This window comes from Mandrillus leucophaeus, unplaced genomic scaffold (assembly GCF_000951045.1).
Source record: "Mandrillus leucophaeus isolate KB7577 unplaced genomic scaffold, Mleu.le_1.0 Scaffold753, whole genome shotgun sequence".
Classification (NCBI taxonomy): domain Eukaryota; kingdom Metazoa; phylum Chordata; class Mammalia; order Primates; family Cercopithecidae; genus Mandrillus; species Mandrillus leucophaeus.
In genome coordinates, this window is record NW_012108175.1 from 1,217,738 (window position 1) to 1,233,206 (window position 15,469).

The following is a 15,469-nucleotide window of genomic DNA, read 5'->3' on the forward strand; positions in this document are numbered from 1 at the left end:
CACCGGGGCCTATTATGGGGAGGGGGGAGGGGGGAGGGATTGCATTGGGAGTTATACCTGATGTAAATGACGAGTTGATGGGTGCTGACGAGTTGATGTGTGCAGCACAGCAACATGGCACAAGTATCCATATGTAACAAACCTGCACATTATGCACATGTACCCTAGAACTTAAAGTATAATAATAATAATAATAATAATAATAAATATTTATCCCCGAGGTACCATGGTTCTCCCAAGGATCTTTACAGCCCTCAGGTCAGAATATCACCTAGTGAAGCCACTCCACTGTGGCCTTCAGTCTGAACATGCAGGCCTACATGGAGTCTTGGCAGGGCATCTGCTCAGGTATGCTTGGAGACCCTGGAGCCTTAGCTATTTGGTTTTCTTTTGGCAAAATAGCTGCAACTTTGGCAAAGTGGGAGGTTAGACCCCCATACATCGGGGTAGTGGAAATAATGCTGGAGTATTCCAGATAAGCTGAGAAAATGCTGTGGAAAGAAGGTTAAATTTACACCTATAAATATAATGGCAAAGTGGGCTTTGACATAGTTTTGGTCAAGTGTATAACCTGAAAATAAGGGAAATCGGTGAATAACTGATTGACCCTGGGAAAGAGGCTAAATTCACAGGACTGAGCAGCAACAGCCTGCAGTCCCAACTTCCATGGCACATGGCACATCACAAGATAAGATCCACTGGCTTGTAATTCTAGCCAGACTCCAGTAACAGCATTGCACCCCCTAAGAAGGAGGTCTTGGGAGGAGGGGTGGACTGCCATCTTTACTGTTTGGGTGCCTTAGCCATTCCAACCTTCAGGCTTTGTAGAGTCCAAGCTGATCGGCGGCAGAAGGGAGCCATCAACACAGCCCAGCTGCTCTACCAAAACGTGGCCAGGCTGCTGCTTTAATCTGGTGCCTGATCTCATTTCTCCTCGTTGGTTTGGGAACATCCAGCTGGAGCCTCCAGCCTTTGCTGTTGGTATTCTACAGCATACAGAGATTTGTACCCTCCCTGGGATGGAGCTCCCAGAGGGAGGGGTGGGCCACTATCTTTTCTGTCTGGGTGACATATCTATTCCAGCCTTCAGGCTTCAGAGTGTCTGAGGCAACTTGTGTGCTTAAGCATACCCCCAGCACAGCACAGCTGCTCTACCAATATGTGGCCAGACTGCTTTTTAAAGTGGATCACTGATCCTGTTCCTACTCACTGGGTGGGACCCCCCAACTGGGGTCTTCAGCCACCTCCTACAGGTGTGTTTGGGCTAGAAGCAGGCCCATATCTTCCTGACACAGAGCTCCCAGAGGGAGGAACAGACTGCCGTTGTTGCTGTTTCACCGCCTTTACTGGTGATACTTCCAGGTACTGGAAAATCTGAGGTGACTGGAGCAGGTTCCAAGCATACTGCAGCAACCCTGTGGAAAAGTGGCCAGAGTGTTACATAACTGCCTGTTCCTGTTTCTCCTCACCAGACAGGTCCTCCAGACCTGGGCCTCCAGCCACTTCCTGCCAGAGCTATTGAGCCAGTAACAACTCAGCAACTCTCTGGACAGAGCCTCCAGGAGCAACTGAAAGCCTTTCTGCCACTGCTTCTGCAGTGGAATTGCTCCTGCCATTTATGGACTAATGAAGGAGCAAAGACTCTAAGTCCCCTATCCACACCTCCAACAAGCTGCAGTGGACCCAAGGAGAGGAGGCAAGTCTGTCCCCTATGAGTCCCCCACACACAGCTACTGCTCATCACCAGAGAACTCCTAGCTTGGGCCCACAGCACAGGTACCCCATCCTGGGCTGATTGCACTGAGCTATTGCTGACCTGCATCTTTCAAAGAAGTATGAGATTATGTAAAAAAGCCAAATCTACAAATTATTGGCATCCCTAAAAGGGAGGGGGAGATAGCAAACAACTTGGAAAACATATTTCAGAATATCATCCATGAAAAATTTACCAACCTTGCTAGAGATGTCAAAAGTCAAATTCAGCAAGTGCAGAGAACTCCTGCAAGATTCTACACAAGAAAATCATTTCCAGGACACTTAATTTTCAGAAATTCTAAGGTTGAAATGAAAGAAAGAATGCTAAAATCAGTTAGGAGAAAAGGGCAGGTTACCTACAAAGGGAACCCCATCAGGCTAACATTATACCTGAAACTCTACAAGCCAGAAGTCATTTGGGGCCTACATTCAACATTATTAAGGAAAAAAAAAAAATCTTCAACCAACAATTTCACATCCAGCCGAACTAAGCCTGCTAAGTGAAAGAGAAATAGTGTCCTTTTCAGACAAGCAAATGTTGAGGGAATTTATTACCACCAGACCTGCCTTATAAGAGATCTTGAAAGGTGCACTAAATATGGAAAGGAAAAACTGATACCAGTTAATGCAAAAACACACTCAAACACACAGAGCCGTGTCAATGCATAGCAACTGCACAAACAAGGCTAACAGCACAATTGCGGGATCAAATTCACACATATCAATGCTAATCTTTTATATAAATGGGCAAAATGCCTCACTTAAAAAGTACAGAGTGGCGAGCTGGATAAAGAAGCAAGACTGGATGGTATGCTGTCTTCAAGAGATCTATCTACCACGTGAGGACACTCATAGGCTCAAAATAAAGGGATGGAGGAAAATATACCAAGCCAATGGGAAACAAAACAAAACAAAAAAGCAAGTGTTGCAATCCTTAATTCAGACAAAGGAGATTTCAAACCAAAAATTAAAAAAGCAAGGAAGGGCATTACATAATGGTAAAGAGTTCAATTCAACAACAAGAAATAATGATCCTAAATATATACGCACTTAACACATAATCATCCAGATTCATAAAAAGTTCTTAGAGACCTTCAAAGAGGCATAGATCCCCACACAATAATACTGGGAGATTTCAATACTCCACTGACAGTGTTAGATATACCATGAGGCAAAAAATAAAGATATTCAGGATCTAAACTCAACATTGGACCAAATGCATCTGATAGACCTTTACAGAACCCTCAACCCCAAGCAACAGAATATATATTCTTCTCATCACCACATGGCACATACTCTAAAATCAACCACAAAATTAGACATGAAACAATTATCATGAAATGTAAAAAACATCAAATTCATACCTAACATACTCTCAAACCACAACACAATGACAATAGAAGTCAACACTGTGAAAGTTTGTCAAAGCCATGAAATTAAATGGAAATTAAACAACACGATCCTGAATGATTTGAGGGTACATAATGAAATTAAGGCAGAAATCAAGAAGATCTTTTAAAATAATGAAATGAAACATACCACAATCACTGAGACACAGCTAAGGCAGTGTTAAGAGGGAAATTCATAGCATTAAATACCAACATCAAAACTTGGATCTCAATAATGTAACTTGAAAACTGAAGAAGCAAGAACAAATCAACCCCAAAGCTAGCAGAAGACAAGAAACAACAACAACAACAACAAAAATAGAGCTGAACTGAACAAAATTAAGACACGAAAAGCCATCCAAAAGATCAGTGAATCCAAGAGTTGGTTTTTTGAAAAAGTTAATAAAACAGGACATGAGCTGGAATAATAAGGAATAAGACAGAGAAGATCCAAATAAACACAATTAGAAATGGTAAAGGGAATGTTTCTACTGACTGCACGGAAATAAAAACAACACTCAAAAACTACTACGAACACATCTATGCACACAAACTAGAAAACCTAGAAGAGACGAATAAATTCCTGGATACTTACATCCTCACAAGATTGAGCCAGGAAGAAATCAATTCCCTAAACAGACTAATGATAAGCTCCAAAATTGAATCAGTAATGAATAGTCTACCAAAAAAAAAAAAAAAAAAAAAAAAAAAAAAAAAAAAAAACCTGAAACCTGATGGATTCACAGCCAAATTCTACAAAAACAATGGTATCATTTCTACAAAAAACTATTTCTAAAAATTGAGAAGGAGGGACCCTTTCCAAACTCATTTTATGAGACCAATATCATTTTGATAACAAAACCTGATGAGACAAAAAAATAAAAATTTCAGGCCAATATTCTTGATGATCATCAATGCAAATATTGTCAACAAAATACTTCCAAACCAAATTCAGCAGCACATCACAAAGCCAATCCACATCATCAAGTAGGCTTCATTCCAGGATGCAAGATTGATTCAACATATGCAAATCAATAAATGTGATTAATCACATAAACAGAACTGAAGACAAAAACCACATGACTATGTCAATAAATGCTGAAAAGGTTTTTAGTAAATATCAATACCCTTTTATATTAAAAACTCTCAATAAATTAGGTATTGAAGGAACATATCTTAAAATAATAAAAGTCATCTATGACAAATGCACTGCCAATATTACACCAAATAGGTAAAAGCTGGAAATATTTTCCCTTAAAATCAGCATAAGATACTGATGCCCTCTCTCACCACTTCTATTCAACATAGTGGAAGCCCAAACCAGAGCAGTCAGGCAAGGGAATAAAATAAAGAGTATTTATATAGGAAGAGAGAATGTCAAAGTGTATCTATTTGTAGATGACATGATTCTATATCTAGAAAATCTCATAATCTCAGCCCAAAAGCTCCTCCAGCCGATTAATAACTTTAGAAAAGTTTTAAGATACAAAATTAATGTAGACAAATCACTAGCATTTCTATACACCAACAATAGCCAAACTAAGAGCCAAATCAGAAAGACAATCCCTTTCACAATTACTACAAAAAGAATAAAATACCTAGGAATACAGCTAACCAGGGAGGTACAAGTCCTCTACAATGAGAATTACAAAACACTGATCAATGAAATCAGAGAAGACACAAACAAATGGAAAAAGCATCCCATGCTCATGAATAGGAAGTATAAATAAATAAATATTATTAAAATGGTCATAGTTCCCAAAGCAATTTACAGATTTAATGCTATTTCTCTGAAACTACCATAGGCATTCTTCACAGAACTAGAAAAAAACTGTTTTGAAATTCATATGAAACCAAAAAGGACCCAAATAGCCAAGGCAATTCTAAGCAAAAAGAACAAAACTGGAGGACTCATGTTACTCTACTTCAAACTATACTACAAGGCTACAGTAACCAAAACAGCATGGTGCTGGTATTAAAAACAGGAACAGAGATCAATGTAACAGAATAGTGAGCCCTAAAATAAGGCCACACATCTATGACCATCTTATATTCAACAAAGCTTACAAAAACAAGCAGTGGAGTGGAGGAAGCAACTCCCTATTCAATAAATGGTGATGTGATAGCTGGCTAGCCATATGCAGAAGATTGAAGCTGACCCCTTCCATATAACATGCACAAAAACCAAATAAAGATATGTTGAAGACTTAAATGTAAACCCCAAACTATTAAAACCTTGGAAGACAACCTCAGCAATACTATTCTGGATGTAAGAATGGGCAAATATTTCATGACAAAGAAATGAAAACTTGTCACAACAAAAGCAAAAATTGACAAGTAGGATACAATTAAACTAAAGAGCTTCTGCACAGCAAAAGGAACTATTAACAGAGTAAACAGCCTACAGAATGGGAGACATTATTTGCAAACTCTGCACCTGACAAAGATCTAATATCCAGCATCTATATGAACTTAAATTTACAAGCGAAAACACCATTAAAAAGAAGGTAAAATACTTGAACTGACACTTTTCCAAAGAAGACATACATGTGGCAAAAAAAGCATGTAAAAAAGTTTAGTATCACTGATCATTAGGGAAATTTAAATCAAAACCACAATGAGATGCCATCTCACACCAGTCAGGATGGCTATTAATAAAAAGTCAAAAAACAACAGATAGTGGTGAGGTGGTGGAGAAATGGGGACACTTATACACTGTTTGTGGGAGTGCAAATTAGTTCAACCATAGCAGAAAGCAGTATGGTTACACTCCCACCAACAGTGTATAGTGAATCACCATATGGTGATTCCTCAAAAAACTTAAAGCAGAACTACCATTCAACCCAGAAATCCCATTACTGGATATATACCCAGAAGAATATCAATCATTCTACCATAAAGACACATGCACGTGAAGGTTTACTGCAGCACTATTTACAATAGCAACGACCTGCAATGAAGACAAATGCCCATCAATGACAGATTGAATAAAGAAAATGTGGTACACATACAACCATGGAATACTATGCAGCCATAAATAAGAACAAGATCATGTCTTCTGTGGGAACATGGATGGAGCTAGAGGCTATTATTTTTAGCAAACTAAGGCGGGAACAGAAAACCAAATACCATGTGCTCTCACTTATAACTGGGAGCTAAATGATAAGAACTTATGAACACAAGGAAACAACAGACACTGGGGTCTATTTGATGCAGGAGGGTGGGAGAAGGAAGAGGAGCAGAAAAAGTAACTATCGGGTACTGGGCTTAATACTTGGGTGACAAAAAAATGTACAAAAAAATCTGGTGTCAGGTGTTTGCCTGTGTAACAAACTTTCACATGTACCCTGCAAGCCTAAAAGAAAAAGAAAAAGAAAAAAACCCTAAAAATTTAGGTACCATAGCATCCAGCAATCTCACTTCTGTATGTATACCAAAAGAATATAAATTAGTATATTGAAGAGCTACCTGCACTTCCATGTTTGTTGCAGCACTGTTAACAATAGTGAAGATTTGAAAGCACTCTAAGTGTCCATCAGCAGATGAATGAAAAAGAAAATGTGGTACAAATACACAATAGAGTACTATTCAGCCATAAAAGAATGAGATCCTGTCATTTGCAACAATGTGGATGGAACTGGAGGTCATTACGTTAAGTGAAATAAGGCAGACACGGAAAGATAAACTTCACATGTTCTCATTATTTTTAAGATCTACAAACCAAAACAATTGAACTCCTGGACATAGAGAGTAGAAGGATGGTTACCAGAGGCCAAGAAGGGTAGTGAGCAGGGAGATAGATAAAGTTAGTGGGTAAAAAAAGTTTAAAAATGCATAAACTTATTTAATAACCAAACAGGGTGACTATAGTCAACAATAATATAACTGTACATGTAAAAATAACTGAAAGGGCATCAATGTATTGTTTGTAACACAAAACATACATTCTTGAGGAGATGGGTACCCCATTCTCTACAATGTGATTATTATGCATTAAATGCATGTATCAAATGTACTCATGTACCTCATAAATATATACACTTACTTGTACCCATGAATGCTAAAAATTAAAAATTCCCACCATGATATGTTACCTGAACTATTATAGTAGTCTTCGGCATAATTTTCTCACATTCTCTCTAGCTCCATCCCATCCATTCTTCACAAAGAAAAGTAATATTTTGCAAATAAATTAGGCTTCTGTCTTGGACAAAATGTCATAGACTTGTCTCTCCTCTAAGATGAACAGACACTGGAAATTATGATATAGACAACAATAAAAGTATTTAAAATGTTAAAAAGAGAAAGGCAGACTGGCTAGGGACAGACCTGGGAGAGCAATACAAAAACTTGATGTCACAGAAGCCTCAGTTCAGAAATTGAAGTTGATATAGGCCCAGTCTCTCCCAATGTAGCAAAATGTAGCCTGAGGTTAAAGGAGAGTCCTACTGACAATTCCAGGTGGGCCTGGCAGCAGTGGCAAGAGACATTGGGAAGCTTTGTTAACACTAAGTGGTCAGGGGAACTGCTCTTCCTCTCCACTAGCCAGTGACTCCACTCTCCCAAATAGACACGATGTGGCACTTGCAAGGATGGATCGCATCCCAGCAAGGTGCCCAACCCAGAAAGTACTCTTTGTTCTTTCAAGCTAGAGAATCCCTCCCACTGTCCAGAGACACCAGTTGGCTCTGGCAAAGATCAATATGAGCCCTCATGACACCAGAGAATCCAGGCAAAATAATACAGCACATCAAAATCTCTGAAAATTATTTTGTTACTGGAACTCAAAATTATGCCATGATCTGTTTGCTAAACATAAACAGAGAGACAGCCTGCTAAAATAGAGAATTTCCATATAGCCCAGAATTTTATCATATGGAGAACAAGGAAAATTACAACTTGACTCAAAAAAGTCAATCAGTAGGCACAAATACTGATATCAATCAGGTATGGGAATTACCCAAAAATTATTTTAAAGCAGCAGACATCATGAAAATGCTTCCATGAGCAATTATAAATGCTCCTGAAACAAATGATGTATTAGTCTGTTTTCACACTGCTATAAAGACCTGCCCAAGATTGGGTAATTTATAAAGAAAAGAGGTTAAATTGACTCACGGTATTAGTCCATTTTCACACTGCTAATAAAGACATGGCCAAGGCTGGGTAATTTACAAATGAAAGAGATTTACAGTTCCATGTGGTTGGGGAGGCCTCAGAATCATAGCAGAAGACAAGGAGGAGCAAGTTACATTTCATGCGCATGGTGGCAGGCAAAGAGAGAATGAGGAAGATGCAAAAACAGAAACCCCTGATAAAACCATCAGCTCTTGTGTGACTTAGTCACAACCACAAGAACAGTATGGGGGAAACTGTCCTCATAATTCAATTATCTCCCACTGGGTGTCTCCCACAACATGTGGGAATTATGGGAGACCAAGTCAAGATGAAATTTGGGTGGGGAAAAAGAGGCAAATCATATTACTTACAGTCCCACATGGCTGCGGAGGTCTTAGGAAAATTACAGTCATGATGGAAGGGGAAGCAGGCACATGTTATATAGAGGCAGGTGAGAGAGAGTGTGTGTGTAGGAGGAACTGTCAAGCACTTATAAAACCATCAGATCTCATGAGAATCCACTCACTCTCATGAGAACAGCATGGAGAAAACTTCCCCCATGATCCAATCAACTCCCACCAGGTCCTGCCCTCAGCACATGGAGATTATGGGGATTACAGTCTGAGATGAGATTTGAGTGATGACACAGAGCCAAATCATATTATTTCACCTCTGACTTTCCCAAACCTCATGTCCTTTTTACATTTCAAAACCAGTTATGCCTTCTCAACAGTCCCCCAGTCTTAACTCCTTCCAGCTTTAACCCAAAAGTTCACAGTCCAAAGTCTCATCTGAGTCAAGGAAAGTCTTTTTCACCTATGAGCCTGTAAAACCAGAAAACAAGTTAGCTTTCTCCAAGATACAATGGAGGTACAGGCATTGGGTAAATACACTCATTCCAAATAGGAGAAATTGGCCAAAACGAAGGTGCTACAGGCCCCATGCCGGTCCAATATCTAATAGGGCAGTTATAACATCCAAATGCAAACAAAGCATGGGCTCCCAACACCTTGGGCATCTCTTCCCCTGTGGCCTTGCAGGGTTTAGCTCCCGTGGCTGCTCTCATTGACTGGGGTTGAGTGCCTGCAGATTTTCCAGGTTCCCAGTGCAAGCTGTTGGTGGATTGACCATTCTGGGGTCTCGAGGATGGTGGTCCTCTTCTTGCAGCTTTACTAGGCAGTTCCATAGTGGGGACTCTGTGTGGGGGCTCCAATCCCACATTTCCCTTTTCTACTATCCTAGCAGAGGTTCTTCATTGGGGCTCTGGCCCTGCAGCAGACTTCTGCCTGTACATCTAGGCATTTCCATACATCTTCTGAAATCCAGGCAGAGGTTCTCAAACCTCAATTCTTGACTTCTGTGCATCCACAGTCCCAACGCCATATAGAAGCTGCCAAGGTTTGGGGCTTGCACCCTCTGAAGCAAAACCTGGAGCTGTACCTGGGCCTCTTTTACTCACAGCTGGAGCTAGAGTGGCTGAAATGCAGGGCAGCAAGTTCCAAAGCTGCACTCAACAGTGGGGTCTGGGGCCCCGGGCCCAGCCCATTAAACCATTTTTTTCCCTAAGCCTCTAGGCCTGTGATGGCTGAGGTTGCTCTCAAGATCTCTGACATCCCTTGAGACATTTTCCCCATGGGCTTGGTAAATAACATTTGGGTCCTTGTTACTTATGTAAATTTCTGCAGCCAACTTGTATTTCTCCCCAGAAAATAAGTTTCTCTTTTCTATTATATTGTCAGGCTGCAAATTTTCCAAACTTTTATACTCCTCTTCCCTTTTAAACATAACTTCCAATTTCAGATCATGTTTCTCAAGTTCAAAATTCCACAGAACTCTAGGGCAGGGAAAAATGCCCACCAATCTCTTTGCTAAAACATAATAAGAGTGATGTTTACTCCAGTTCCCAATAAGTTCTTCATTTCCATCTGAGACCACCCCAGCCTGGACTTCATTGTCCATGTCATTATCAACATTCTGGTCAAAACCATTCAACAAGTCTCCAGGAAGTTCCAAACTTTTCCACATTTTTCTGTCTTCTTCTGAGGCCTCCAAACTGTTCCAGTATCTGCCCATTGCCTAGTTTCAAAGTTGCTTCCACATTTTTAGGTTATCTTTACAGCAGTGCTCCACTCTCACTACCAATATCCTGTATTAGTTCATTCTCACACTGCTATAAAGAACTACTTGAGATTTGGTAATTTACAAAGAAAAGAAGTTTGATTGACTCACAGTTCCACATGGTCGAGGAAGCCTCAGGAAACTTACAATAATGGTGGAAGGGAAAGCAGGCATAACTTACACAGTGGCAGGCAAGAGAGAGAAAGTGAGTGTGTGTAAGAGGAATGGTCATACACTTATAAAATCATTAGATTTTATGAAAACTATGAGAACTCACTAACATGGGAAAAACTTCCCCGTTATCTAATAACCTCTCAACAGGTCCTGCCTTCAACATGTGGAGATTATGGGGATTACCATTCGAGATGAGATTTGGGTGAGAATACAGAGTCAAATCATATAAAATGAAAAATATAAAATCTCAACAAAGCAACAGACATTAGAAAAAGAAAACAAGTGAAAAACAGATCTGGAAAATATAATTGAAATAAAAAAAAATTACTAGATGGATGGACTTAACAGTAGAATGGAGATAACAGAAGATAGGATTAGCAAACCTGAGGCCAAGTCAACAAAATTTACTAAATCCAAACAGCAGAGAAAACAGACTTGAATGAACAGAGTCCCAGGGGCTTATATAACAATAGATTCATAATTCATATTATAGGAGTCTCAGAAATGGAGAAATGGATGAAATTGAAAGAGTATTTGAAGATATAATAGTTGAAAACTTACCAAATTTAGGAAAAGATTTGCTCCTACAGATTTAAGAAGCTGAGTTTTCCCCAAATATGATAATCCCAAATAAGTCTATGCCAAGACACAGCATTCTTAAATTATGAAAACTAAAGGCCAAAACCAATCTTGAAAAGATCCAAAGAGAAACAGCATATGACCTATAGTGGAACATCAATTTGAATAACAGTGGGCATTTATCTGAAGTTCTAGAGGCCAGAAGGAAGTGGCATGCCTTTTTTTTTTTTTTTTTTTTTGACAGAGTCTCACTCTGTCACCCAGGCTGGAGTGCAATGACGCAATCTTGGCTCACTGCAACCTCCACCTCCCAGGTTCAAGCAATTCTCCTGCCTCAGCTCCCGAGTAGCTGAGATTACCTGCACTTACCACCACACCCGGCTAATTTTTTTCTATTTTTAGTGGAGACAGGGTTTCACCATGTTAGCCATGCTGGTCTGGAACTCCTAACCTCAGGTGATCCACCTGCCTCGGCCTCTCAAAGTGCTGTGATTACAGGCATGAGCCACTGAACCTGGCCTGTATTCCATTTTTCAAATGATGAATAAAAAATATTATCTATATCCAGTGAAACTATGCATTAAGAATGAAGGAGAAATAAAGACATTCTCAGACTAAGAAAATTTAAGATACATTTTTAGTATCAGACATACTTTTAAAGAATGGCTAAAAGAAAGTTCTTCAAACGCCAAATGCATGATAAAGGAAAAAAATTCTGAAACATTAGGAAGGAAAGAAAAAAAAAAAACAGAAACAGAAAGCAAAACTATGTATAAATGAGGACACAGAAGGTTTGAACAATACCATCAATCAACAGGATCTAACTGATATATATAAAATACTCTGCCAAGAATAGCAGAATACACGTTTTCAAGTAACCATGGCATTAATCAGGATATACCATACAGCAAACAACAGCAAATTTAAAAGAATTGAAATCATACAGTGTGTGTTCTCCAATAAGAATAGAACCAAACTAGAAATCACTAACCAAAAGACAAAGGAAAAATCTTTAACACTCGGAAATTTAAGAACACATTTCTTAATAATCCATGGATCAAAGATTTCTTAAAGGAAATTAAAGAAATACATAGAACTGGTTGAAAGTGAAAATACAACATAACAAAATTTGTGGGATGCAGCCATACTCATGCTAAATAGGAAATTTGTAGAACTAAAATGCTTACATTAGAAGACGTCAAGCCTTGTCCCCTCCATAGAGTATTAATTACCATTCCACTTCACAGTGATTTAAAGTATCTAAAAATGGTCAGTATTTATCATTTACAACTCATGGCTTTGGGCTGTTCTATAATTTCTAACAAATTCCATTCTTACAGATGAGGAAACTAAGAGTCAAAGATAATAGGGGTCTTTATTAGGCCGTAAAGCCAGGGTAGGACTCAAATGGTGGTCTGCTGGCGTTATTGAGTGCCCTTTCCACTACAGTATATTGCTTCTAAGTGTTAAATATAAATGTATTGCTTGGTGAGAAGCAGCTAAAGCAGTGCTTAGAGGAAAATTTATAGCATTGAATAAGTATATTAGAAAAGGAGAAAGATTTAGAATTAATAAACTAATTTCCTAATTTAGGAAACTAGAAACAGAAGAGCAAATTAAATCAAGAATAAACACATAAGAAAATAATATAAATTGGAGCAGAAAGCAATGAAACTAACAATAGAAAATCAATAGAGAAAATCAACAAAACCAAAAATAGATGATTGGAAGATAACAATAGACAAGCCAACCAAAAAATAAGAGAAGATGCAAATTACTGATACCAAAAATTCAAGAGGAGTCATTACTGCAGTTTCTGTAGACATTGAAAGGAAAACACATGAATACTATGAGCAACTATATGCCTATACGTTAAAACCTTGATGAAATTGACCCATTCCTTGAAAGACATTATCTGCCAAAACTCACACAAGAAGAAATAACCCGAATACTCCCATATTTATTAGAAAAGATGAATCAATAATTAACAGTATTTTAAAAAAGAAAACATTAGACCCCAATGGATTTACTTGGTGAAGTCTATCAATATTTAAGGAAGAAATCACACAAATTCTCTATAATCTCTTTCAGAAGAAGGAATATTTTTTAACTCATTCTATATGGCTAGCCAGTATTACTGTATTACAAAAAGCAAAAACATGCAGAAAAAATAACTACAGACTACTATCTCACATGACCATAAATATAAAAATTCTCAGCAAAATATTAGCAAATCAAATCTAATCATGTATGAAAATTATACACCATGACTAAGGGAGATTGATTTCATGTATGCAATGCTGGTTCAAGGTTTAACAATCAATAAGTGTAATTAATTTTATCTACACACTAAGAAGAAAAATCGCATGATCATACAAATAAATGAAGAAAAACGTATTTGAAAACTTCCAGTGCCCATTCATGATAAAAACTTTCAGTAAATTAAGAATATACAGGAACTTCCTTAATTTGATAAAGAATATCTACAACAACCTACAGTTAACATCGCCCTTAATGATGAACTAGAAACTTTCCCACTAAGGTCAGGAACAAGGCAAAGATATCTCCTCTCACCACTCCTTTTCAATATTGTCCTGACAGTCCTAGTCAATCCAATAAGACAGGACAATGAAAGAAAATTTATACAGATTGGGAAAGAAGAAATAAAAGTCTTTGTTCACAAATGACATGATTGTCTGTGCAAAAAATTTGAAAGAATAGAAAATGAAACTCCTGGAACTAGAAGACAATTATAGCAAGGTGACAGGATAAAAGTAAGTCACATTCTCATATACCAGCAACAAGAAGTAAAAATTTTGAATTAAAACCACATTACTGTTTACATTAGCATCCCCTAAAAGAAAATGCTTAGGTATAAATCTAATTAAAAAGTACAAGATCTTTATTAGGAAAACTACAAAACTGATGAAAGAAATCAAAGAACTAAATAATGAAGAGTTAGATAGGAAGGCTCAGTATTGTCAAGATGTTACTTTTTCCAAGTTGATATACAGAATCGATGCAATTCCAATCAAAATCTCATCAAGTTGTTTTGTAGATATCAACAAATTTATTTTATAGTTTATATGAAAAGAAAAAGGACAGAATAGCTAACACAATATTAAAAGAAAATAACAAAATCAGAAGAATGATATTACTTGACTTTAAGACTTATTATACAATTGTAATAAGACAATGTGATCTTGGTGAGAGAATAGACAAGTAGATAATTCAGCATACTAGAGAGGCCGTAAATAGATCCACATAAGTATAGTCAACTGATCTTTGACAAAGGAGTAAAGGCAATACTATGTTGAATACAATGTTGAATGTAGAACAATGCTGAAAATATTTAACAAGGCCCTGGCTAGAGGCTGTGCACCATCCTGGAGAATGCCTGCCAGGCCAGGAATAGTTTGTGTCTGTATATGCCAATAGATCATCAGTCTTGGTGGCCCACTCCCGCTTCATGCCACATCTTTCAATATGACCCTATGGTATAACTAAAGCAAAGACAAGCAGACACCACAGCCACTCCGTGGGACTGCAAACTCTAAGGACTCAGGGCCTAGATTCCATTTAGGACAAGTCAGTACCAACCAAATTGAATGTATCAACTGGAGATCATTCAAGACTTTGGACGTTAGAACCACATGGTCTTAAACTTAACCTTGGCCAGTGAGAAAGAATGTGAGGGGTATTTTACTGGCAAAGAATAAGTAACCTTATCCTGCAAAAACACAGGTCACCCAAGAGTCAATCAGCCTCAGGTAGGAAGGAGTAGCCACAACATGCCTGACAGAGAGGCTGGGGACCTTTGAGGACATTTCTGGGATAAATCAGTTATACAAGGAGTTGCAGGAATGCTAGAATCCCTAATTCATAGGCAGCATGAATCGTTATTGAATGAGGCCCAACTATACCTTAAATGCTGCATAACAAACCCTTCCCCTGGACACAAAATAAGCAAGAGAAGGAATGTTGAGGTCAGGAACAAGGACCTCAGAAGGATTCAAATCTAAGGTAAGGGGTCAAACACAGGCCCCTTAGTGAAGGATTGAGGAAGCAAAATTCTGCTTGCCCTTAGTCTACAGTATAATAATCTTCCTTTGGTCTTTCACTTTCTACATTGTACATTTTGAAGTTCACAATTTTTCCTCACCAAGTGCTAATGGAATCTCATAGTTGACCTTGAAATCTACAGGCTCCTAACTGGTAGTCAAGAGATATCGCAGCAAGGTGAGTAGAAAATCTTCCTCTTCCTCCAAAGCTTAAAAGGAAGCCACAATCCTGTGTCAGGAAGTGGTCCTTGTGAGTGCTATGTTTAATGATACCAA